At 40.2% G+C, this 25170-nt stretch overlaps 1 protein-coding gene across 18 annotated transcripts in view; it reads right to left on the bottom strand.

Annotated features, from left to right (window-relative positions):
• The window catches only part of DIS3L2 (DIS3 like 3'-5' exoribonuclease 2), a 385922-nt gene that overhangs the window by 153495 nt on the left and 207257 nt on the right, over window positions 1-25170 (bottom strand). Inside the window, exon 10 of one of the 18 annotated variants that reach the window (XR_004744906.3) lies at window positions 3077-3326. The exons of the other annotated variants lie outside the window; for them this stretch is intronic. The gene's annotated coding sequence lies outside the window, so the exon portion shown is untranslated. The remainder of the gene's footprint in view (window positions 1-3076; window positions 3327-25170) is intronic. 18 annotated transcript variants of the gene reach the window in all.

Here is a 25170-nt window from a genome sequence, read left to right as displayed (position 1 = left end):
ATACTGGCTTTACCTTTTTCCTCCTTCCATCCCTCCCTTCCAATGTCTAGCTGGTTGTTCTGTGTGTTTATTTCTGACATCTGAACTACTGAGAAGCATGTCGCAGAGATGGCAATACTTTCCCTCTCCATACTTTAACACTGTCCAAGACTAAAGGCATTCTTCTACAGAAACACAACACTAACACCACCGCCAAGAAGATTAATACTTTCATATCACCGAATTCATAGACCATATTTAAACATCTTTGGTTGTTCCCAAAAGTCTCTTTTACTTTTGGTTTTCCTCCTGATCCAGGATCTAATCAAAGTTTCCACACTGTATTTGGTAGTTATGTCTCTTGAGCCTATTTCTTGTCCAACTATCTTTTGTTTTTCAAATATGACATGCTTTTTTATTTTGAAGGGTCCAGGTCAGTTGTCTTGTAAAGCATCTCATGTTCTCGATTTATTAGATTGTTTCCTCACAGAAGGAGGAAGAAAGGGATACACAGAAATAAACCAAATGTGACAAAATTAATCTCCTCTGTATTTACTATAAATGAAAAGTTGGGTTAAAAGGCTTGACTAGATTCATGGTGAACGCTTTGGGCTCAAATTTTCACAGGTGATGGTGTGCATACCTTCAGAAGGCACAAACTGTTAGGTTGCCAGATTAGACTAACTGTGTATGTTAAGGCTATGTTTTACCCTTTGTAAATAGTAAGTAACCTATGGAAAGAGACTTAGAGATCATGTGAATATCTTGTTCTCAAAAACCCTTGTGGGGCTGGGTGCAGTGTGGCTCATACGTGTAATTCCAGCACTTTGGGAGGCGAGCTGGGCAGATCACCTGAGGTCACAAGTTTGAGGCCAGTCTGGCAAACAGGGTGAAACCCCATCTCTACTAAAAATACAAAAAACTAGCCAGGCGTAGTGGTGGGCACCTGTAATACCAGCTACTCAGGAAGCTGAGGCAGGAGAATCACTTGAACCTGGGAGGTGGAGGTTGCAGTGAGTCGAGAGCGCACCACTGCACTCCAGCCTGGGCAACAGAGCAAGATTCCATCTCAAAAAACCTTTTGGTCAATGGTTTTAGCATCCAGATGACTTGACTTTTGCCTGAATGAATCACAGCCTCGTAAATTGTAAAATGTTTGCTAATCCTATAATATCTCCTACATTTGCTGGCTGTCTTCTAGTAAAAGAAGTTTTTCCTGCCCCCAGTGTTTTTTTTTTTTTTTTTTAGCATCATTACAAATTCATTAATTTGAAAAAAAAAAAATTCACTGCACTATAATCCATTACCACTACATTCTTTTTGAAACATAAATTGTCCCAAATTAGGCTGGTGGGAGCCCTTTCAAGTGAGCCCCTGTAACCCTGCGGCAAGTCCTCGTACAATCCCTGCCCAAAGCTTATAATCACCTACTTCCCTAAGGAGCCCAAATTCCTTCTGGTGGCAATGGCATTTAGAAACCAGGATGGGGCACAAGATATGCTCATTACCACTGAGCCACCTCTAGAGCCTCTAGTCCCTTTACGCAAGCAGAGTTAGAAAATATTGGGTTGAATCACAGGAAATTGCTAATATTTGACTATTTGTAGCCTAAAAACTGGCCATTTCATGTGGTTCAACCTAAATACTGTTTAAAAATCTTGAGTTCATATGGATATCCCCAACTGAAATCTAATACCATAAAGTTCTTAACTCCTCCATTCCATATTTACATATTTCTTTTCCCAGGTCCCAGTGGCCTTGATATTCAACACTGTTTCAGAATTACAATGCCAAAACCATTCACAGCAACCAGTCTATTAAGTTTGACTTCTTTGGTGTTTTATCCTTAGAATATACTCACTATGGGCTTAAAAGTTACTTGAATTCTTTGTTCTGTAGGTGCTGATGCTATACATTTGACAAACATTAGGCCCATTTGTTTTTGTTTGATTTCAATTTTAGAAATTTTGCTTTTACCACCTTTTAGATTATATTAGTGAACATTTAAAACTTTAAATGGTTCAAAAGTTAGTATACCCAGAGAAATCTCATTCCCATCTCTATCCTTCCCCTACTCTTACTTCTCCTCTCTAAATAACTATTTTTATCATTTTCTGGTTTACCCTTTCTGTGTTTGTTTTCCTTTTTGATTGATTGATTCATTGATAAACAGATAGATATATAGATGCTTTTTCCTCATTTTCTCTTCTTTCTTACACAAATAGTCAAATACTATTATTTCTCTTTCCATTTTGCTTTTTGCACTTAACAATAAATCCAATAAATTAATCTGTATCACTTCAGGGACCGGAATCATAGAATCATCAGATTGGAAGGGGTCCTAGTCCAAATCTTATCCTCTGAATACCTCCAAACAAAAACCAAGCACCCAGATAAACCCACATCTTGAAAGCTAAGATGGGGAGGCAAGAGAAGGAGTCCACCGCGTCATTGGACAATAATTAGATAGCTCCACCTGTTAGGAAGCACCTTTATGTACTCAATTGAAATCTGACTCTGAGAAACTTCAAAATTCAGGCCCTTTGTGGCCACAAAGAATTAGCTGGCTCCCTCTGATACCATACAGCTCTTCAAACATGACTTTTTCCAAGAAATATACCCATTTCTTTCTTTTCTAAACTGTTTATAACTGTGAATAACTGTAGCTTTTTTCAAAATTTTTTACTTATTTAGTGTTAAGAACAAGTCCAAGTTGTAGGAACCAGTGGAAGATCAATGTGAAGAAGATATCAGTGGTCAAGAGAAAGACAAGAAATGCTTCACCTGACAAATATTTAGTGGCTATCTACTGCCCTAGGGGTTTGGGGCACATTTGAGAACAGACAAAGATTTCTACTGGGGGAGGAGATAGAAAATAGAAGTACTGAAATTAATTGCTATGGAGGAAAAAAGAAACATTAGAGTACAGTAAGGGGTGCTGAAAGTATTGATTACAGTTATGAATAGGATAGACAAGGTAGGCTTCACCGAGATGACGGCACGTGAAGACAACTCAAAGGAGGTGCAGAAGTAAGGCCTGGGCTATCTGGGGAAGAAGAACTTGGGCAAAGGCCTGGAATCCACCAAGTTAGTTTACCTGAAGGCACTGAACTACTGGGCACAACTCAACCAAGAGAGTTTGTACGCAGGGCAGAGATGGCTTGGTCTCTGACTCCTTTATTTCCTGTCCAAGAAGATTTAAATCTAGGCTTGCTCGTGTTCAGAATGCAGCTTTCCATGCCTAAGGGTGCAATGAGGGCAGCCGAGTCCCACCGAGCCAGAAAGTCTCTCTATCCGAAGCTCTCTCTGAACATCTCTTTCTTCTTTTATCTTTGGTAGTAGTTTACCTATAATCCAGATTTAAAATATCAGATTGCAGTTACTTTAAAACAGCCTATGAGAACACTGATTAATACAAATTAAGTTTTAAAATCAGACAAAACAAAGGGTCTGTAAGCTTCCAGGAAATAATACCACAGAAGGATCAAATACTTAAGCCCATAAATATAAAGTATTAAGAGTTAAAGCATAAAAAGTTCCACAAAATTTATAAAATCTTCAGAGATTTCATAAACATACTAGGGGTCTTCAATATATAAGAAATCTTATTCTCATTAAAAACACTTTTTTTCTCTATTTCCTAGAGATGGCCCTTAAAGGGACAGAATTATATTAATGGTGGATATTATTTTTACTCTCGTTTTGTGGAAGGGGAAACTGAGGCCCAGAAGGATTAAGTGACTTGCCAAAGGTCACAGAATTGCAGAGCTATGACTCAAAGGGACAGGAATTCACCAAAAGGGAAGCTGTTAAAATAAGTCAATTAGACCAAGTTCTATTTCAATGAGAGTTGAAATCTCCCCTACTTCTACCCTTAATTCCAGACTTTAAGATTTAAACACTCTGGATGCATTTTAGCAAAGGTAATAATTTATCCCAAATCCCTACGAGAAGAAGTTTCTCTGTGGTTGACTAAGTTGACAATGACTCCACTTTAGGTACCACATCTAAATCTGAAAACTTCCCACCTTCAACCTGAAAACACCCAACCAGAGTTCTTTTTTTTTTTTTGAGACAGAGTTTCACTCTTGTTACCCAGGCTGGAGTGCAATGGCGCGATCTCCGCTCACTGCAACCTCCGCCTCCTGGGTTCAGGCAATTCTCCTGCCTCAGCCTCCTGAGCAGCTGGGATTACAGGCACGCGCCACCGTGCCCAGCTAATTTTTTGTATTTTTAGTAGAGACAGGGTTTCACCATGTTGACCAGGATGGTCTCGATCTCTTGACCTCGTGATCCGCCCACCTCGACCTCCCAAAGTGCTGGGATTACAGGCTTGAGCCACCGCACCTGGCCCCAGAGTTCTGATATAAAGTTTCTTCACAATGGACCCTCCTTAGTATGACCAAGAAATTCAAGTCCCAAGTACTTTCTTTTGGAAAGGACATATAAAAATAGGAAAATGGTAGCAAAAGAAATAATATGTGAGAATACATTTTCACTTAAATATACTACACTTTAAAATTTGCTTCTCAATTTCCAGAAGTGACATAGTTAATACATAAAAATAAAACAGAAATGGTAACCACATTTTAATATGACTTTATCTGAGACTAAGCACAGTGGGGTAAAGAACAGCATTTAATGGATTTAAATTCTAGTGGACAGAATTAAGAATAGTCACAAAGTCAAGGAATTTATTATGTCTAGACATCTCTCCTAGATTTCTATTTGAGGAACAATATATTTCTTTTCTCATCCTTTGAATTCCCAAGTTAGGAATTCAGAACCTGCTGTTGAAAGGATCATCATCCTTAATTCTCAATCCATTTATCAGGCTAACATGCAAATGCAAGTGGTGAATGCATTTCAACAGCCCTGGAGCTCCAAAGAGCCTTCTCAGGGAACATGCTGAGCTAACTGGGGAAGGGTTAAGCCACCCCTATTTTTCAGATCTGAAAACAGTTGTTCTGATATGAGAAGAAGCATTACAACGGTGCCAGCTCCCTTCTATAAAAGCTTATACACATTTTTTGCACAACTGTATGATTGTTATGGCAACCATAAAAATGGAACTATCATTCTTCACATTACACACTACCCATACTAGATTACCTACCTACATTTGTTCTTCTACATCACCCAGAATTTCTTTTCAGAAAATGCTATGTCTGCCCTATAGATGTTTAGGAGCAAGATAAAGTGGTCTCTTTCAAAGGGAGATTGCACAACAATGAATCTTTCAAAAGCCTTGCTCTTCAAGAATTCTAGGGCTTTCCTGTCAAGTCTTTTAATCCCATGGTCACTGGGAGGCCTCAAAGTATTCCCCCGGGAGGCAAAGGAACTACCTGGAAAATGTATTTTCAAACTGAATATTTTTTATTAAGATGATGATGTGGAAAGATACAGTTGCTGAAGCATCATAAATGAGGTGTAATAGGCCTTAACAGGCCTGGCACAGTTTTATAAAATATTCAGAGTATTTACTAGAGTCTCCGTTTAGTGAGGTAAGAGACTTGTGTAAGAGATCCATACAAGCATTTTAACTAAATAAATTTTCTGCTGAAAATAAAAAACAACATGAATATATTTTTAAAATACCAGGCCAGGCACAGCAGCTCATGCCTGTAATCCTGGTGCTTCGGGAGGCCAAGGTGGGAGGGTCACTTGAACCCAGGAGTTCCAGGTTGTTGTGAGCTATGATTACACCACTGCACTACAACCTGCGTGATACAGAGCAAGACCCTGTTAAAACCGCCTTTTATATGAGTGCAAAATTTATAATTATAAAAATTCTAGGCCAGGTGCGGTGGTTCATGCCTGTAATCACAGCATTTTGGGAGGCTGATGCAGGAGAACAGCTTGAGCCCAGGAGTTCAAGACCAGCCTGGGCAACACAGCAAGACACCATCTCTATTTAAAAAAAAAAAAAAAAAAATGTAAACTGGCTCATCTGGTCTTGCGGCACCCCTGCCCCTTTACCCCCACCTCACCCTACCTCCAGGAACTGACTCAGGACAAGAGGACAGCTTCAACTCCCTATGATTTCATCCCCCACCCAACCAATCAGCATTCCCCATTCCCTAGCCCCTGCCCGCCAAACTATCTTTTAAAATCCCCAGCCTCCAAATTTTTGGGGAAGCTGATTTGAGAAATAATAAAACTCTACATGTTTTAGCCAGCTCCACACGTATCAAACTCTTTCTCTATTGTAATTCCCCTGTCTTGATTAATTGGTCTATCTGGATAGTGGGTGAGAAGAACCCATTGGGTAGTTACAGTGTCTCAAAAAAAATAAATAAATAAAATAAATTTCAGCTGTATTTCAGGATAATCAGGGATTCTATTATTAAATTCAGTAGGACTTTGTAATTTTTAACAGAAGGAAGTATAAATTTTCTTTTTTTCAATAATGGAGAAAGCCAAGCTTAGAACTATATGTCTTTTAAGTGTTCATTTTGGGCCAAAACTCTGTTGTATTAATTCAGAGCTGGTTCTATAGTTTTTTGTTTTGTTTTTTAAAAGCAGGCTAAAAATAACTTCCTGGCTGATTTTAATATTAAATACTTAGATCCTAGGACAAAAATATGCTCCTAATAACTGTTTGTTTCAGAGAGTTTCCAAATCAGGAACCGGAACACACTGAAGCATTGAGTGCTACTTCTCCACTCCCACCACCTTCAGGAGAGGAGGAGTCCCAAGGGACCCCTCATGCAACCTACACCTCTTCCTGTGCTTCCAGGTTGCAGGTCACCCAGCACATACTCCCTGCCTCAGCCCAACTCCCAAAGCCCAGTCCTTACCAAGCTCTGGACAGATCCTGAATCTCCTCTCTGTCTCTCCCACCTTTCAAGACCTTTACCACTTGGCTACTAGGATGAAGTCAATTCTTAGAACATACCATTTAATTATATTCTCCTTCTGAAAAACCTTCACTGGCTTCTAGCTATCTTTGAACTATAATCCTCGGCTTGGCATCTAATATCCTTCATGATCTGGCTTCAAACTACTTCTCCATTCTCACTTAATGTGACTTAGCTTCATTAACGTGGGACCTTGGTAAACCAATTCTGCCAAAACACCCTGCATTCATGTTTTTAGAAGCACAATCTTTTCCACCAAATCTTTTGCTTTTGAGACAGAGTCTTACTGTTACCCAGGCTGCAGTTCAGTGGTACGATCTTGGCTCACTGCAACCTCCACCTCCCAGGTTCAAGTGATTCTCATGTCTCAGCCTCCCGCGTAGCTGGGACTACAGGCAAGCACCACCACACCCAGCTAATTTTTGTGTTTTCAGTAGAGATGGGGTTTTGACATGTTGGCCAACCTGGTCTCGAACTCCTGGTCTCAAGTGATCCACCTGCCTTGGCCTCCCAAAATGCTGGGCCTAGCCCTAAACTGAATCTTTAATTGAGGTCTTCCAACTCCAATCACTGGAAAAAATGCTAGTAGAGCCATGGATGTTTTTTGCCTAATAGTCTATGTACCAACAAATCTGTGAGAGCAGAAACTACTTTGGGTGATACCTTGGGACCTCCAACTATTTCCTAGAGAATTTGGGGGGTTTCTTAGAACCAAAGCCCTTTAGATTATGAATATATGAATACCCAATGATAGACAAAATGGTGACACAAAAGAGGCAAGAGGAAGTAGAACTCTGAAGGCAGAAGGTAGTTTAAAATTTTTACTCCTCATATGACTTAAACATCTTTTTGTTAAGGCAATGTGCCTTAACAATCATCAGAAATAAAGGGGCAGTATTTTATCAAGCATAATGTATGCTAGACTCTGTGCTAAGCACTATACCTGATATTACATTAAACTCTGCCACAACCTCATGAGAAAGATATTATCTGTATATCCTTTTTAACTTTAAAGAAAGCAGGGCTCACGGGAGCTAAAACTTGCCCAAGATTATATACCTAGTAAAGTGGTAGAGTATGTCTCTAAAACCTATGTTCTTGCATTTTGCCCCTCTGATAGCAGTCATTTTAAATTCCCAAAGGTAAGAGTGAACACAGCTGTGCTAGTCACATTGGGTTGTCTGTCCTTACACTCACTCACCCAAACTAGCATGTAAAGTCAAAATGGGATAATCTGATCCTTGCCTAGAACCTGGAATTGGGACAGAGGATGGGAAACAAGGAAGAAGGAGTGTGCAGGGAGGAAAGAGAGAGAAGTCAGTCTCCCTTCTGCTGGATGGGCCCAGGGAGCACCTTTGTAGCTGCAGAAAGCAGCCATCCCACTAAGGAGGAGGAAGCAAAGGAGCTAGTCTGAGTGATGGGGAGGAAGGAAGCCAATGTGTGGAGTAGGAGAGGCAGAGAGGAAGAAAGAAGTCTTTCTGGGTTTCTTGACTCACTGTAGTCCCTGGTTCCCTGCCCTTGGATTCTGGAAGACACCACAGGATCCTTAAAACAAATTCCCCTTTCTGCTTAAGTGAGTTCCAGTGGTTTCTGTTATTTGGGACCAAAAAAGTCTTAATTAATGCAACAGCTGTGGAAAGTTTCCTAGAATGGCTAACTTGTCCTGCCTGGCTTTCTCTAACGCTTTATCATTGACGAAAGCTATGACAGGACATTACAGTCGCCACTTCCACACTGCCCCCTGGGGGAGCACAGAGAGCTCCAGGTGTGAGGAGGCAAAGGGAGGGCATTGCGACTTTCTAGGAGTTTAAAAACGATGACTTTTGTAATTCGGATGACATAAAGTGCAATGCTATCAAGTCTTTTAGGCAGTAGGAGCTTAAAGAAGATAGGCTCTAACTTCTGTTTTCTCAGTATGAGGAAGGGGGAAGTGTGAAGTGTTTCTGATTATTTTTTTAATTAAGGGCATAGGTTTAAGAAAGTGGAGACATATGAGGACAGTGAGTGAGAGATTCCAAAACTGCAGACCTGAAATCAAATCTCAGCTCTTCCCCCTCAGTCATGTGACCTTGGGCAAGAGATGACTACTCAGAGCCACAGTTTCTTTATCTGTAAAACAAGGACAAGTTTCACAAGGTTATTGCAATGACTAAAGGAGATGATACATGTGTACGTAAAGGTATAACATAAGCCTTCAAAAACGTCTTTTGGTATATAAATATGCACCCCATTAACAAGGTAAGCAAAGGAAAGCCAAAACTTCAAACTTCTGTACACAATTGTTTTCTTAATCCTGGATATTTTCGGCCAAACACCACGGGAGATGATCTACTAGCTAAGAACTGATTTTTATCTTAGTGTGTCCCCTGGTATATAACAAACACCAGGGTAGAGAAGACAGGAGAGGGATGTTCGGTGAGTGCTTACTATGTGCCCAGCACTGTCTTAGGTCTGACAGGCATTCGAGATTAGGGCAGCAATTTAATATTTTCAAAATAACTGCATTTCAAAAAGAAACAATTAAATATGACTATAGAAAAGGATAACTGAACACAAACTTAAAGTATTGCTATGCTTGTGGGAACACTCCTATCCTAGGAATTCTAATTACATCTGTTAGACCACAGGAGAACTGTTTAAACAATCACAGTTTGAAACTCTTAATTCTCTCGTATATAAACATAACTCCACTAAGTCACCTCTCAGGCAAAAAGATTACATAGCAACTTTACATTTGAGCCCTAGAAGTAAATGCAATATAACTAAGCCAATTTCTTCACATATATAATAGAACTTCTACACAAATGAGTGTCCTTTTCTCAAAGTTACAAATTCATACACCTATTCAGAGAATGCTACAACTGCTCAAATGGTTCTTGGAAGCCAATTCATAAGCTTCACAAGAAAATCAATTTTACTGCTTTATAATTATACTTTTTTTTTTGAAGTTGTATTATCCAACTTGATCACCCACCTGACTTACCACCCTTGGCTCTGAATTAACTTGGCTGCTTCGAAAAATTAAATCCACCCTCAAAAGATGAAGATTTGCCATTGCTGAAAATGTGCCTCAGGCTCTGAAGGCAATTTCCGAAAAGGAGTCCAAAATATGTATGTCGCCCACTGGCTCCTTACCCACTGCTTGCCAGCAAGCTCAAATGTCCCCAATTCACAAAAATAACTTCAGGACCCTGCTTCTTTCAAGCTCCCTCTCACCTCCTCTGCAAAGCAAAGCTCCTTAAAAGAAATGTTTACATTTAGGATGCTCACTTTTTCACCTCCTCAACAGACTAAAATCTGGCTTTAGTTCCAATCACTGCACGGCTGAGATAAACAAAGGACAGAGATAACTCTTGAGATATCCAAAGGACAGAGGAAAGGGCTTCATGGCTAACCACAGTGACCTCTGTTCTAGCTTTGTCCCAGCTGACCTCACTGCAGCAGGGCACAAGGTAGCTCATCCTTCTTTGGAACCTGTCACCAACTTTGCCACTGCCTTCTCTTTAACTCTTCTAATATCTGCCTTTCTGTGCTCCAACACCATCTTTTCCTAAGAAACTTCCTTCCACCCTTTATATTTTGGAGATCTTCACAGTCTATTGTTGGTCCTCTTCCCTCATCAGATTACATGCTCACCCTATGTATACTTACTCACTTTTGTGCCCATAACTACTACCGTCATGCACCTAAACAGTTATTTGTAGTCTAGACTTCTTCCCTAAGTGCCAGGCCTCGTTTCTTTCTCAGTCTTTCCCTCCCTCCCTCCCTCTCTCTCTCTCTCCATCTCCTTTTGAGAACCTAGGCAGAAAATATCCAAATTTTACTAATCTTTTCCGATCCAAAAATTGTGTTGTTCATGCTCTTCAAAGCAAAATCTCAGAGTCTTCTGAATTTCACCTTGGTCTATGGTTACTGATGCAACTCAAGGACCATGCAGGCATATCCCGCCACTGAGAGGTTTTCTCAGAGCATGAGGTAACCATGTTAACTGCTTTTTCTCTTCCTAATTGTTTGGAGACAGGGTCTCACTCTGTTGCCCAGGCTGGAATGCAGTGGCACGGTCAAAACTCACTGCAGTGTCAACCTTCTGGGCTCAAGCAATCCTCCCATCTCAGCCTCCTGAGTAGCTGGAACCACAGACATGTGCCACCACATCCGGCTAATTTTTTTTAAGTTTTTTGTAAAGATGAGGGTCTCACCATCTTGCCCAGGTTGGTCTCGAACTCCTGCGTTCAAGCAATCCTCTTGTCTCAGCCTCTCAAAGTTTTGAGATTACAGGCGTGAGCCACCATGCCCAGCCCTTTTTTAAAAAATAAGAAAAAAGTATACTGAAATCCTGTTCCTCCTTCAATGCCAAGTTCAAACATCACCTGCTCTAAAGTTTCCAAGTGCCTCACACTATATTACTTTCCCATCTTTGTTAATCTGGTTCCTTTTACACGTTTTAGAACCTTTTATGTTGTGATAATTATAGATTAAAATGCAATTATAAAAAATAATAAAGATGTTGTGTGCCCATTACCCAGTTACTAATGGTAAAATCTCACAAAACAATAGTACAATATCAAAACCAGGATACTGACATTGATACAATGCACTAATCTTATTTAGATCTCTCACTCTTACTATTACTAATGTGAGTGTGTAAATTCTATACAATTTTATGACATAAGTAGGTTTATGTAAACACCACTCAGTCAAGATAATGAACACTACTATGGTCTCAAGGATCCCTCAACTGCACCCAACTTCCTTCTGTCCTACCTCCCTCAATCTCAGCAACTACAAATCTGGTCTACAGTTCTAAATTTTGCCTTTTCTGAATCTTAAAACTCAGCTGATTTTTAAAAATTGTACTTTCAAAAAGATTATATAAATAGAATCATACAGTATGTAACCTTTGAGACTCATGTTTTTCACCCAGCATAATTTCCTGAAGATCCATCCAAGCTGTTGCACATATCAACAGCTCACTCTTTTTTGTTGCTGAGTACCATTCTGTAAATATGGGTGTTTGCTTAACCATTCATCCACTGAAGGACATCTGGACTGTTTCCACTACTTGGGCTATTCTATATAAAACTGCTACAGAAATTCATGTACAGGTTTTGGTGGGTTTTTTTTTTTTTTGAGAATGTAGGTTTTCATTTTTCTGGGATAAATGCCCAGGAGTACAATTACCAGGTTGTGTTTAGTTTTTTAAGAAACTGCCAAAGTGTTTCCAGAGTGGTTGTGCCATTTTACATTTCCACTGGCAACGTCTGAGTGATCCACTTTCTCTGCATCCTCGCCAGCACTCGGTATTGCTTAGAACTTCTTGCCAATTTGGCCTTTTCGTTATTTTACTTTAGACATTCTGATTGATGTGTGCTGATATTGTGAATTTAATTTGCATTCTCGAATGGATCGTGATGTTAAACATTTTTTAATTTGCTTGTTTGCCATTTGCATATCCTCTTCAGTGTATGTCTTCTGTCCATTTTCTAATTAAATTGCTTTTATACTGTTGAGTTTTAAAGGTTCTTTACAACTCTAGATACTAGTCTCTTGTTGGATATGTGGTTCGCAAATATTTTCTCTGCATCTCATCTTTCCTTCTCTTAATAGCATCTTTCATAGACAGAAAGTTTTCAGTTCTGATGAGATGCAATTTACCAACCTACTCTTTTGTGGATTGTACTATATCAAAGTCTAAGAACTCTTCACCTAGTCCTACATCCTCTGCAAATGTGTCAGTCTGCAAAGACAGTACCTTCCCCCGAGATTTTGTGTTGCTTCTTTTGTTATGGAAAATGATGGGCAAAACAAAAACCTGTGATAACCAGGGGGGTGTTGTTGTTTTTTTAAATAAACTGCCAGTGCAGGAAAAAAAAATGCACATTTCTATAAGTATAAAATGTTTACATTTTATACTTAAGCCCATGACCCACTTTGAGTTAATTTTTGCATAAAGCATGAGGTTTAGATCAAAGTTCATTGATTTGCCTGTGTATGGTAAATTTCTCTAATACCATTTGATGAAAAGGCTGTCCTTCCTACATTGAATTGCTTTTGCTCCTCTGTTAAAAATCAGTCCAGCATCAGTATGTCAGTCTAATTCTGGGTTCTCCATTCTGTTCCATTACTGAGAAAAAAGTCACATACTATATAAAATTTCCATTTTATAGCATACCATTCAGAAGTTTTTAGTATACAAACAGAGTTGCATAATCATTATCACTACTTAATTTTAGAACATTTTCATTACCCAAGAAAAGAAACTCCATACCCATGGCAGTCACTCCATGTTTTCCCATCTCTGCAGAGATGGGGAAACATTCTGTTTATACATTCAACAGTTGACCGGGTTGTTTCCCTCCCTACCTACCCTTATTATTATTATTATTATTATTTGAAACAGAGTCTTGCTTTGCTGCCCAGGCTGGAGTGCAACGGTGTGATCTCGGCTCACCGCAACCTCCGCCTCCTGGCTTCAAGCAATTCTCCTGCCTCAGCCTTCCGAGTAGCTGGGATTACAGGCATGTGACACCATGCCCGGTTAATTTTATATTTTTAGTAGAGAGGAGCTTTCTCCATGTTGGTCAGTCTGGTCTCAAACACCCAACCTCAGGTGATCTGCCTGCCTCAGCCACCCAAAGTGCTGGGATTACAGGCATGAGCCACCTTGCCCAGCCTTTTTTTTTTTTTTTTTGAGATGGAATCTTGTGCTGTCATCCAGGCTGGAGTGCAGTAGCTGGGATTACAGGCACACATCACCAGGCCCAGCTAATTGTTTTTATATTTTAGTAGAGACAGAGTTTCGCCATGTTGGCCAGGCTGGTCTTGAACTCCTGACTCCAGGTGATCCACTTACCTCAGCCTTCCAAAGTGCTAGGATTATAGGAATGAGCCACCTCACCTGGCCCCCTCACTACCTTTTAAAAAATAAAGACAGGATCTTACTATGTTGCCCAGGCTGGTCTTGATCTCCTGGCCTCAAGTGATCCTCCTGCATCTGCCTCACTTTAGCCTCTACAGCTGACTTGTTTCCATTTTTTAAATAATGCTGTTATAAATATTCATGTACAAGTTTTTGGGTGGGTATGTTTTCAATGCTCTAGGAGTAAAACTGCTAGGTCATATGGCTGCAGTGTCTGTAGTGATGTCCCCCCCATATCACTTCTAATGTGATTTATGTCTTCCATTTATCCGTCAGTCTTGCTAAAGGATTATGGGCTTTATTGATTTTTTTAAAGAACAAGCTTTTGGCTAGGAATGATGGCTCACACCTGTAATCTCAGCACTTTGGGAGGCTGAGGCAGGTGGACTGCTTGAGCCCAGGAGTTCAAGACCAGCCTGAGCAACATAGTGAGACTCTGTCTCTTAAATAGTAAGTTAAATTCTTAAAAAAAAAGAATCAGCTTTTCATTCCACTGATTTTTCTCTACTGTTTTCCAATTTCCAATTTTATTGACTTCAGTGCTTATCTTTATATTTTCTTCCTTCCTCCTTACTTTGGGCTTATCTTGGGTTTTTTTTTGTTTGTTTGTTTGTTTTTGTTTTTTGAGGCGAAGTCTTACTCTGTTGCCCAGACTGGGGTACAGTGGTGTGATCTCAACTCACTGCAACCTCTGCCTCCCAGGCTCAACCAATTCTCCTGCTTTAGCCTCTTGAATAGATGGGACTATAGGTTTGTGCCATTACACTCAGCTGATTTTTGTTTTTTGTTTTTTAAGTAGCGACAGGTTTTCACCATGTTGGTCAAGCTGGTCTCTAATTCCTGGCCTCAAATGATCCACTTGCCTCAGCCTTCCAAAGTGATAGGATTATAGGCATAAGCCACTGTGCCCAGCCTTGCTCTTCTTTATCTAGGGGATCCTAAGGTAAGAACATAGCTCACTGCTACGATCTTTTTTTTCTTTTTAATGTAAGCACTTAGAGCTATAAATTTTCCTCAGTGCTGCTTAGCTGTATCTCACATAATTTGATATGCTGTACTTTCATTTTCATTCAGTTCTGCATATTTTTAAAATACTTCCTTTGAGATTTCCACTTTGACCAGTGAATTATTTATAAGTATGTTGTTTAATTTCCAAGCATCTGGATATTTTCTGTTGTCCCGTTATGGACTCCTAGTTTGTAGTTCCATATGGTCAGAGAACATACACTATATGACTTCATTTTCACATGAGGTGAAGTTTGTTTTATAACTCAAGATGTGGTCTATCTTGGTAACTATGCCATGGTCGCTTTATTTGGGTCCAGATGTGGTGGTTCACACCTATAATCCCCCAAAACTTTGGGAGGCCGAGGTGGGAGTTAGAAACTGGCTTGAGCAACATAGTGAGACTTCATCTGTACCATAACAAAAAGAAAACAAAATAAAAAATTAAAAATGTGTATTCTGCTCTTGTTGCGTGGGTTATTCTACATGCATTTATTAGAGGCTGTTGGATGGCTGTGTTGTTCAGATCTTCTGTGTCCTTGCTGATTTTTGGAGAGAAGGTGCTGAAGCATCCACATGTAACTGTGGCACTATTTCTCATTCCATCCTATCTTTTTTTTTCCCCACACTACACCAACATACCTATCCATTTTGCTACATGTAATTTGAGGCTCTGCTGTTTGGTGTGTACACCTTTAGGATCACATTTCTTCTTGGTGAACTCAATCTCTTAACAATGGAATGTCCCTTTGTGTCTCAAGTAACTTTCTCCGCCTGAAGTCTATTTTCTTTGACAATAATGTAGCAGCTCCTGCTTGTCTAGTATTTGCATGACACATTTTTTTAATCTTCTCTCATTGTCAACCTATGTTGTTATATTTTAAATGAGTGTGCTTAGACATCTAATTGTTAAATCTTGCCTTTTTAAATCTATTTTGTCACTCTTTTATCATTTTTTTAAATCCCCAAACATTTGATGAGCAAATCTCTGCCTTTTAATTGGTATATTTAGCCAGCTTACATTAAAGGCTATTATTAGTATGTGAGAAATTAAGTTGCTACTTTATATTTTGTTTTCTGTTTGCTGCTTCTCTTTCTTGTTACTCTGTTTCTCTCTCTTTTTTAACCTTCCTGTGAGTTAAATTGCACATTTCTTTTTTGGATTCCATCTCAATTTGCTTTCAAAGCTTTTGAGTCCATTACTCTGTATAGTTTTCTTACTGGTTGCTCTAGCTATTATATATATTTTTTATCATAATCTACTGATAACAACATTTTACTGGCCAGGTACAGTGGCTCATGCTCATAATCCCAATACTTTGGGAGGCCAAGGTGAGAGGATCACTTGAGCCTAGGAGTTTGAGACCAGCCTGGGCAACATAGCAAGACCCTTTACAAAAAAAAATTTTAAACTTAGGTGGGTGTGGTGACATGTGTCTGTAATCCCAGATACTTAGGAAGCTGAGGTGGAAGGATCACTTGAGCCCAGGAGTTTGAAGCTGCAGTGAGCTGTGATTGCACCACTGTGCTCCATCCTGAGTGACAGAGCAAGACCATCTTTAAAAAAACACACACACACACACACACAATTACCACTTTGCATGAAGTGTAGAAACCTTAGATCCATTTAGGTTCTTTTATCCTCTCTATAATTGTTTTAAATATTCCTTCCACATTCATTGAATACTACATTTGATGATGCTATAATCTTTGTTTCAACTATCAAATATGATTTAAGAAATTAATGAGGCCGGGCACAGTGGCTTACACCTGTAATCTCAGTACTTTGGGAGCCCAAGGCAGGAGGACTGCTTGAGCCCAGGAGTTTGAAATCAGCCTAGGCAACACAGCAAGACCCCATCACTACAAAAAATTTTAAAAGCAGGAAAAATTAGCCTGGCCTGGTGGTGTGCACCTGTATCCCAGCTACTTGAGGTGACTAAGGCAGGAGGATCACTTGAGCCCAAGAGGTTGAGGCTGCAGTGAGCCGTGATCATGCCACTGCACTTCAACAAGACCCTATATTGGAAAGGGGAATTGGGGAAAGGGAGAGGAGAAGGGGAAGGAAGGGAAAAGGGAAGGAAGGGGGAGAAAAAAAGAAACTCGAGAGAAAGGTAGTCTATTATATTTGCCCCTACTGTTACCTATTCCAATGTTCTTTCCATTCCGAAACTCCAAACCTTCTTCTGTTGCCATTTTCTTTTTGTTTGGATAACTTCCTTTAGTTATCCTTGAAGGGCATGATGGCTAGCAACAAATTCTCTTCACTTTCTTTTGAGAAATTTTTCATTTCCTTTCATTTTTGGAGAATATTTTCACGTAGATATAGGATTTGTAACAGTTCTTTTCTTCCAGTGCTTTGAAAAATGTCGTTCCACTTCCTTCTGTACTCCATGCTTTCAAACGACAAACTTGTCATTTGAATTGGTGTTCCCCTATAAGTAACACATAACTTATCTCTACTTAAATTTCTTTTGTATTTGGTTTTCAGAATTTTTAACATGGTGTGCCCTGGTACAGATTTATTTGGGGTTATGCTATTTTGAAGTTTGCTCAGCTTCTTGAAACTGCAGACTTACGTCACTGGCCACATTTGGGAAGTTACCAGCCATTATTCCTTTGAATACTTTTCCAGTCCTCTTCACTCTCTCCTCTTGTTCTAGCCTCCAGTGACACAAATGTTAACTCTTTTGTAATTGTTCCATAGGTCCCTGTTGTTCTTACTAGGTAATTCTATTGATCTGTCTTCCAGTTCACTGATTCTAACCTGTCATCTCTAATCAACCACAGAGTCTACCTAGTGAGGCTTTTTTTCTTTTGGTGATATTTTTCACTCCTGTATTTTCCATTTGGTTGTTTTTTAAAAGCTTCTATTTCTTTGTTGAGATTTTTTATTTTTTTCATTTGTTTCCAGAGAATTTATTATTTGCTAAACCATTTTTATAAAGCTGCTTTAAAATCTTTGTCAGATCATCGCAAAATCTAAGGTGTTGATGTCAGTTGTCTTTTCTCATTGACATTGTGATTTTACTGGTTCTTGGCATAAAGAGTGATTTTCTCTTGAACCCTAGACATTCTGGACATTATATTATGAGATTCTGCATCCTATTTAATCTATTGTTTTAGTCAGCAATCCCCTACTGAGGTACAGTACAAGAGACAGGTAGGTGTGTGTGGTCAGCTTCCTGCTGGGCTCTGCAGCGGAAAAGGAGCACTGACTCACACTGCCTCAGTACATATAGGTAAGTAGAAATTCAGCTACCCTCTGGGCTGACAACTACCTGGTAGAAGAAGGTACCAACTACTGCTGTCTCACTCCCTTCAAGAACCCACTGCCTCCAAGAAAAGGGAAATCGAAGTCTGGCGCACGCACACACACACCTTTTTTTTTTTTTTTTTTTTTTTAGACGGAGTTTCGCTCTTGTTACCCAGGCTGGAGTGCAATGGCGTGATCTCGGCTCACCGCAACCTCCGCCTCCTGGGTTCAGGCAATTCTCCTGCCTCAGCCTCCTGAGTAGCTGGGATTACAGGCACGCACCACCGTGCCCAGCTAATTTTTTGTATTTTTAGTAGAGACGGGGTTTCACCATGTTGACCATAATGGTCTCGATCTCTTGACCTTGTGATCCACCCACCTCGGCCTCCCAAAGTGCTGGGATTACAGGCGTGAGCCACCGTGCCCGGCCACACACACACCTTTGTAGCTGCAGTCTGGAGGCAGAAGCCCAGCTCCCTGTTGACATCTGGGAAGGGAAGGAGGTAAGTGTCCACTATACCCACCTCATACCACTTTGTTTATGCTGGTAGGAAGTGGAGGCTCAGTTTGGACTGGGTCTCACTGGTACCAGGAAACTTGCCCTGCCTCATTAAGTTTCTTTGCTGCCAGGTAGGGTTAGAAGCTTTATCTCACCACTGGAACCTACTGGCACTATTCTGGTAGGAAAACTGGAGCACTGCCTACTTTTACTGGATGGGGAATGGGAGATCAGCTTCATCCTCAGCTCTGCCCAAACTAGCCCGTTAGGGGAATTTGAACACAGTTGGTCTCCCTGGATGGGGAATGACATCAGCTTCTCACTTGGTTCTGCAGACACTATTCTGGCAGGGGGGTTAGAGCACTGCCAACTGCTCTGCCCTGCTACCTTAGATCTGCTGACCTCCCAAAGAGGGAAGTGGGGTATCATATGCATCTGGTAGGCAAGATGGAAGATTAACTCACTCCTCAGTGCCATGGAAACCACCAGTTGCAAGAATTGGAGCATCACTGCTTGATTTCATAAGACAGAATGGCCGTGTATGCAATGTTTACATCCTGCTCAGTTCCACTACAACCATAGAGCGTTCATATATATTATGTGGTGGTGGTAGTGGTGGGGGTGGTGCTTTTCCATTGGTGCTGGGCTAGCATAGGGTGGGTATCAGCATTAGACCATCCTTTTCCCAGTCCTTTGACTAGAGGAGACAAGTTTTTCTTGGAGGTAACTTTTCCTGTGCTTTTTGGCCATTCCAGGGTGGTGACATCTGTAGCACCATGTCTGGGGTATATGGGAGCAAAAAGGAAACCCGAGGAAATTATTGCCAGGTTGTTCTTCAAGTCTTGAGATTCCTAGGCAGTCTAGCTTTGTTTTCCTACCTTTCGGAATCTTCCTATGCTTGTTTGTCATGTTATGTCCATGTTTTTAGTTATAAGAAGAGGATCTGAGAGGAATGGGTATATTTCATCTTTGCCAGAAACAGAAGCTGTGCCTCTCATTTTGGTAATTTTAACATTTTATTATTTAAGATGTTTTCCTCCCTAATTTTCCCACTATATTACAACCTCTTTGAAGGTACCAGACTATGTTTTATCAATACTCATTTTCCTAGAAATACCCTAAAGAAAGAGAAATGAGTCCTAGCACTTGCTAAAAAAACATATTATATTGAGTAAGTTAATACATACTTTTCTTTTCTTTTTTTTTTTTTTTTTCTTTGAGACGGAGTTTCACTCTTGTTACCCAGGCTGGAGTGCAATGGCGCGATCTCGGCTCACCGCAACCTCCGCCTCCTGGGTTCAGACAATTCTCCTGCCTCAGCTTCCTGAGTAGCTGGGATTACAGGCACGCGCCACCATGCCCAGCTAATTTTTTTTTGTATTTTTAGTAGAGATGGGCTTACACCATGTTGACCAGGATGGTCTTGATCTCTTGACCTTGTGATCCACCCGCCTCAGCCTCCCAAAGTGCTAGGATTACAGGCGTGAGCCACCGCGCCCAGCCCTAATACATACTCTTGAAACTCCTCTCAAAACCTTGTCTTTTTCCTTTTCCTCCCTTCTTTTATCCTGTACATATTTACATATAAGTTATTATACACCATGTACTGAGTTAGCACCCAGAAACAGAAAAGCAACACCCAGTTCTTGTTCTTGATGAGAACTCTGCTACCCATCAGACAGACTGAGTCATATGTAAGTAAATTAGACTATGTTATAGCAAGTGAGTAGACTGCCAAGGGAGAAGAGAGAAGAGCATGGCTAATTGTTCTAGAGGGAGAAGACAAAGGATTTACAGCATTTAAGATGGGCATAGGTTAATACAGAGAACTATGACAGAGTAAAAGTGGGGAAAGATGAAGGGCTGAAAGCAGAACAGGATATTGTATAGGAAGCTAAGAAATTTATTTTCCTCTTTTCCTATTATCAACAGAGTTGATCATTTCATTTTTGACCTGCCTTAATATGGATGTCAGGCTACCCTACTAATCTTAAGAAAAATTTGCCCACACAATTACTGACTAGTCTGTGCTTTTTTCCTTTTCACTTTTTTTGAGACAGAGCCTTGCTGTGTTTCCCAGGCTGGAGTGCAGTGATGCGATCACAGCTGACTGCACCCTCAACCTCCTGGGCCCAAGTGATCATCTCACCTCAGCCCCCCTAGTAGCTGGGACTAGAGGCACATGCCACCATGCCCAGCTAGTTTTTGTACTTTTCTGTAGAAATGGGGTTTTGCTGTGTTGCCCAGGCTAGTCTGGAACTCCTGGACTCAATCGATCAACCCCAAGTACTGGGATTATAGGCATGAGCCATGCACCTGACCTTATTTTCAAATTCTATCTTCCTTTCACTCTATCTGCTATTTTCCCCAGAAAGCTTGTAGCTTTTCTGCAAGACATTGTCTTCTTTTATCTCCAACTCAGGCGATAAACGTGAAGAGACTTGAGAGTCACATCAGTGGGACTGGCAAAGTACAGAGTTCTGAAAAGCTACTACTTCATATAAGTAACAACACCACTTGGCAAAATTGTCAAAATCAAATTTTGCATAACTCTGGAAATTAGCCACAGGTTTTTAACATTCTGAGGTGCAATTACTCAAGAAAAATGGCTAAATATGAATAAGGACAGTGAACTTTGTAAAGTTTTACTTTCTGTATTCCCACACTCCTCTCTCTAGCTCTATAGTAGCCTTAAAATCAACAGCATCGTAATCGTGGTGAAAACCAGCAGCCTAGCAGCCACGGGAACAGCCAGAACACTTTTAGAGCACCCTAAAACCCGCACCAGAGGAGAAATGTCATTATTTGACCTGTCCAGCAGTTCCCTGAAAACCCCATTCACAAGGTTTGCTTAATTTGACCTTCCTCAAACCTTGTTCACTGCAAACAGCCTTACAACCCCAGGGATGTTCATCAAAAACATTCAGCAGCATTTAATTAACACTGCAGCTTTCTGAGATGAAGAGCTGACCAAAAAAATTAAAAGGAAAAGCTGGAGAATGAGGCATCTATTAAGGGATGTGAAAAGGTCTGACACATTCCTGGGGATCAAGATGGTCACACTCATGCATAGGCCTGTGCACATGACCAAGAAAGACTTAAGAAGGTCTTATGCTCTCAATTCTGGCTGACCCTGAAGCTCCACAATGGCAGGAAGTAAAGGCTACAGCAGAGTTGTAAAGTGTATGCCTATGCGTTAAAGGTGTGAGTCTACACAGTCTCTCAACAAATGCTAACAGACTTACTGTTTTCAAATATTCAAGGAAATAATCTGTTTATTCCTTAGCTGACCCCTAAGCTAGCCAAGCAGAGATTTCAGTGGCTTCAAATAACACAGAATACAAACTGTTTTTCTTTCTCTCCTTGAGTTGCTGTAAGAAAATACTATAAATTGGGTGGCTTATAACATTTATTTCTCACAGTTTTGGACAGTGGAAAGTCCAAGATCAAGGCACTGGCAGACTCAATATCTGATGAAGGTCCACTTCCTCCTGAATGTCGCCTTTTTACTGTGTCCTCACATGGTGAAAGGGGTGAGGTTTCTTTCTCGTGCTTCTTTTTGTAAGGGCACGAATCCCATTCCTGAGGGCTCTTCCCTTGACTTAATCGCCTCCCTAAACTATAATTTGAGGGTTAGAGTTTTAACCTATGAACTTAGAGGGAACACAAACATTCAGACCACAGCACAGATGAAAAAGAATAGCTCAGCAAAGTCAAAAAATGAACAGCAGAAAGAAAAAACAGCAATAACAGCAAAGCTTGGAGATGAAGAGAGGTAAAACGATTTCCAGAGTTGCTACATTGTATTATTTAATAGTATTTATTTGTATGTATGTATGTATGTTCATGTGTGTGTGCCATGCAAAAGGTAACAAAGGACAGCTGGAGTAGCCAAACCAATAGCAGACAAAATAGAATTCAAGGCAAAAAGTGTTACTAAAGACAAAGGATAACATTTTATAATAATAGGGTCAATCCATCTAGAAAATGAAACAATTACAAACATATATGCACCTAACAACAAAGCCATAAAATACCCAAAGCAAAAAATGTCAGAACTTAAGGGAGAAATATAGAATTCAAATATAATATACATCAATACACAACATCCAGCAACAGAGAGAAAAACTAGGCAAAAGATAAACAAGGAAACAAAAAGCTTAAACAAAAGTATAAATCAACTAGATCCAACAGATATCTACAGAACACTCCAACAAGAGCAGAAGACACATTCTTTTAAAGTGGATATGGAACATTCTCCATACCATATAACAAGTTTCAATAAATAAATATACAAGGACTAAAATCATACAAAGTATGCTATCTGACCAAAATAGAATGGAATTAGAAATTAATAACATAAAGAAATTGGAGAAATTCACATATGTATAGAAATTAAATAACCTACTGCTAAATAAAAAATAGGTCAAAGAAGAAATCTCAAAGGAAATTTAAAAATATTTAGAAATAAATGAAAACAAATGAAACCCCGTCTCTACTAAAGATACAAAAAATTAGCTGGGCATGGTGGCGCGTGCCTGTAATCCCGGTTACTCAGGAGGCTGACGCAGGAGAATCGCCTGAACCCAGGAGGCGGAGGTTGCGGTGAGCCGATATCGCGCCATTGCACTCCAGCCTGGGTAACAAGAGCGAAACTCCGTCTCAAAAAAGAAAAGAAAGAAATGAAAACAAAACACAACCTACCAAAATTTATAGGATGCAGCTAAAGCCATCAGGGAGACAGGGAGGGAGGTTTATAGCTGCAAATATACACACAAAAATTAGCCAGATGTAGTGGTGCACGCCTGTATCCCAGCTACTCGAGAGGCTGAGGCAGGAGAATCACTTGAACCCAGGAGGCAGAGGTTATAATGAGCTGAGATCATGCCACTGCTCTCCAGTATGGCGACAGAGCAAGAAAGACACTGTCTCAAAAAAAAAAACAAAAAAAAATAGCCAGGCATGAGGGCACATGTCTGTGGTCCCAGCTATTTAGGAAGCTGAGGTGGGAGGACTGCTTGAGCCTGGAAGGTGGAGGTTGAGTGAGCCATGATTGCATAGCTATACTCCAGCCTGGATGAGCTACTGAGACCCCATCTCAAAAAAAAACAAAAAACAAAAAACCCAACATAGAAAGATCTGAACTCAATAAAAACTTCCACCTTAAGAAACTGACTAAAGAAGAACAAACTAAACCTAAGCAAGCAGAAAAAAAAGAAAATAATAAAGATTAGAAATACATGAAAAAGAGTAAAAAAGTAAGAGAAGAATAAACTAAAAGTTGGTTATGTGAAAAGATGAACAAAATTGACAAACCCTGAGCTAAGCTGACCAAAAAAGTGGAGGGGAGGTGGGGACTGATTCAAATTACTAAACTAACAAATGAAAGAGCAAATACTACTACAAATCTTACAGAAACAAAAACGATTATAAGGGAATACTAATAACAATGATATGACAAGAAATTAGATAACCAAGAGGCAGAAGACAAATTTCTAGGAAGAAGCCAGGTGCAGTAGCTCACGCCTTCAATGCCAGCACTTTGAGAGGCCGAGGGAGGTGGATCAGTTGAGGTCAGGATTCGAGACCAGCCTGGCCAACATGGTGAAATTTTTTGTGTCTTTACTAAAAACACAAAAAAGTAGCCAAGTGTTATGGTAAGTACCTGTAATTCCAGCTACTTGGGAGGCTGAGGCAGGAGAATCCCTTGAACCCAGGAGGTGGAGGCTGCAGTGAGCTGGGATTGTGCCACTGCACTTCAGCCTGGGCAACAGAGCAAGATTCATGTCTCAAAAAAAAAAAAAAAAAGCAGCAGCAGCAAAACTTCTAAAAGGGAATCCAGTAAACCAAATCTAGCAAAGTAAAAAGGATTATACACCACCACAAGGGTGGAATTTTATCCAGGAATGCAATGGCTCAACAGAAGGTCAATGAAACAGATTAATAAAGAACAAAATTCACATGACCATCTCAACAGCTAGAGAAACCATTTGACAAAATCCAACACTCTTCCATGAGAAAACCAGTCAACAAATTAGGACTAAAAGGAAAAGTGTTCAATGTCAGAAAGAGCATCTACAAAAACCCAAAGCTTGCATTAAAATTAATATTGAAAGACTGGGCTGGGTGCTGTGACTCGTACTTGTAATCCCAACACTTTTGGAGGCTGAGGCAGGCAGATCTCTTGAGCCCAAGAGTTCAAGACCAGACCAGGCAACATGGTGAAACCCCACCTCTACAAGAAATACACAACTTAGCTGGGTATGGTAGCACACCCTGTTGTCCCAGCTACTTAGGAGGCTGAGCTGGGAGGATCACTTGAGCCCAGAATTGTAGTGAGCTGCGACTATACCACTGCACTCCAGTCTGGGCAACAGAGCGAGACCCTGTCTCAAAAAAAGCAAAAAACAAACAAAAGACCTGAATTAGTGCTTTCCCTTCTCAAGATCAGGTACAAAAGAGGCCCACTCCCATTAATTCTACTTGACACTGTACTGAAGGTCCTAGCTTGAGTAACTGGATAAGAAAAGGAAATAAAAAGACAATCAAATTAGAAAGGAAGGGTAAAACTATCTCTATTTGCAGATGATACAAACTTCTAAATATAGGAAATTCCATGGTATCCATGAAAAACAGAGCTAACAAATGTGTT

The sequence above is a fragment of the Callithrix jacchus genome, chromosome 6, assembly GCF_049354715.1.
Source record: "Callithrix jacchus isolate 240 chromosome 6, calJac240_pri, whole genome shotgun sequence".
In the NCBI taxonomy this organism is placed as follows: Eukaryota; Metazoa; Chordata; class Mammalia; order Primates; family Cebidae; genus Callithrix; species Callithrix jacchus.
Note: the sequence above shows the minus strand (reverse complement) of the source record. Positions and strands in the feature narration are given on the sequence as shown.